The 2,401-nt window shown below is 40.4% G+C and overlaps 1 long non-coding RNA gene across 1 annotated transcript in view; it reads left to right on the top strand.

Annotated features, from left to right (window-relative positions):
* Window positions 1-617: 617 nt before the first annotated feature.
* Window positions 618-2,401, top strand: part of LOC121921014 — an 11,575-nt gene continuing 9,791 nt past the window's right edge. Inside the window, exon 1 of the long non-coding RNA XR_006101820.1 lies at window positions 618-732. This is a non-coding gene — a long non-coding RNA (uncharacterized LOC121921014). The remainder of the gene's footprint in view (window positions 733-2,401) is intronic.

Here is a 2,401-nt window from a genome sequence, read left to right as displayed (position 1 = left end):
TTCAAACCTGTCATTAGGGAGCGGGTTCCTTTGTATAGATTATTAACACACAAAAGTGTCTGTAAAAGCTATGCACTAAAGAAGCAAAGGCTCAAGGGAACATTTTAAGACAGTGAGTCAGAATGTTTGCTCTTAAAATGCAGTGGAAAGTATGCTGTTAATTTAATACATAGCACATACACAAGCTCTTCAGTATGGTTTCCTAGGTGCTTAAATGCTATGTGGCTACAGTCCTCATGGTATGAATAGCAGAAAACGCTTAATGCCCTGAGAAGCTTGTAATTTTGCACCATAGAAATGAGTCTTTTTCACAAAGAGCACAGCAGGAGGACTGAGCCTCTTAAAGCTAATCTGATTTTAAGAAGGTAAAGAGTGTATTTGAGAAACACTTTAAAAATGCCTAATGTCACAAATTTCTCTCATGTGCTTATTAGAAATAAATTTGGTGCTGAAATACTGGAAAGGGAGATTACGGAGAGCATGTGCTACAAGAAACAAGTGACCTCTGCATGTCCTGATCTTTCTCTTATCAGGCAGGCTGTGAGGAAAGATTAAACACAAGGCCCTTGCATAATATCCCCAAATACATCTTGCACAGCAGTCTTACCGTCAAAGGTGTTGTGCAAGGCAATGTGGCTAGAGAGCTGTCCGCTGTGCTTCTGCAGAGACATATTGGATAGATGACAGATGTTGCTGTGAGCCCAGAGCATTATGAATAGCTGTTGAAAATGAGTAAGGTGTTGGTTTTATTTTCCTTCAGGCTGCCTTTTTTTAAGTACAGCTGGTGTTTTGCTTTTTATTTTTGCCCAGAGGATAATATTTTCCTTACTTCTTAGGTGATCAGCTCCATGTGAATAAGTCCTACCTTTTTTTGGAAACCTGAAATTGTATAATTTTGTTGAAAAATCATTGATACACATACAAAATGTATATTCCTGGTGTTTCCTGAAGGGAAGGCTATAACAGATGCAATGCAATCCTATGAATGTCAACTCAGAAGGAAGCCCCACTGAATTCGGTGGGACCTACACCCAGGGATGAGTCTGTAGAATTGCATTAAGCCACTAAAATAAATAGGGACAGAGCATTAAAAATTCAGAAGATGGCATATGGCAATTTCATACAAATGGAAACCTATCAATTACAGTTTTCTTTTGTTTGGAATTTGCACTTAGCCCCTTATGGTATAGCTGTAAGTATCATATTTTGTGACAGAGAATCCCAGTGAAGGTTTTTTTACAATCAATATTTAGGCTGAAATCCTCTATGCATTTACGTGGGAGAAAGTCCTATTCATATCCATGTGACTTACCCTTCAGAACAGGCAGTGTAGGATTCCAGTGTCAGACTTTCATTCAAGTGCTCAACCCACCCAAATGCATTTGCTAAGTGCCAGTGTCATACACTGTTAAAAGTGTTTAACAATTTAGAGTTAGAACAGAATTAATGAGACTCAAAGGCTTTGGTGAACCACAACTTTTAATGTGGTGCCTAAATGACATGAGTGTTGACACCAGTCAGGCCTCCAGGGGGGAAAACATTCCACATTGGGGATGCCATGGCTGTGAAAGCCTTCTTCCATGTCCCAAACAAATGTATTGACTTTCCTGGTGGGACACAGAGGAATAATCTCCCCAGCAGTCTTATTCCTTGGGCAGGCATGTATGGAGAGACACACTCCCTCAGGTATTGAGGTCCAAGATGTTTAGAGCTTTACATGTCATCATAAGTACCTTCAATTCAGAATGTATTGGTAGCCAGTGCAATTCTTGTAAAACATGCTTTCTGTGTGATATTCCAGTCAGCAGTCAAGCTGATGCATTTTGCATTAGTTGCAGCTTCTGAGTCTTCTTCAAGGGCAACTCCATGTAGAATGTATTACAATACAGTGGTACCTCGGGATACGAAATACCCAGGTTACGAAATTTTCGGGATATGAAAAAATCCCATAGGGAATTATTGTTCCGGGTTACGAATGTTTTTTCGGGTTACGAAAAAACTTTTGGTGCTTTTCGGCGCTATTTTACACGGAATCGCGGCTTTTCCCCATTAGCGCCTATGGCAATTCGGCTTACGAAGGCTTTTCGGGTTACGAAAGCGGCCGCGGAACGAATTATTTTTGTAACCCGAGGCACCACTGTATGTGATTCTCTCCCCTTTTGACCCATTGAGTCTAGTTGGATCTAGTGATAATTTACTTGAGGATAAAGCAGTTTGTTCCTCCTATACAGCTTTGGTGCAGCTGGTTCCTAATGAAACACAAAGTGTGCTGTGTACAGTGGTACCTCGGGATACGAAATACCCAGGTTACGAAATTTTCGGGATACAAAAAAATCCCATAGGGAATTATTGTTCCGGGTTACGAATGTTTTTTCGGGTTACGAAAAAACTTTTGGTGCTT

This window comes from Sceloporus undulatus, chromosome 2, assembly GCF_019175285.1.
Source record: "Sceloporus undulatus isolate JIND9_A2432 ecotype Alabama chromosome 2, SceUnd_v1.1, whole genome shotgun sequence".
Taxonomy (NCBI): Eukaryota; Metazoa; Chordata; class Lepidosauria; order Squamata; family Phrynosomatidae; genus Sceloporus; species Sceloporus undulatus.
Note: the sequence above shows the minus strand (reverse complement) of the source record. Positions and strands in the feature narration are given on the sequence as shown.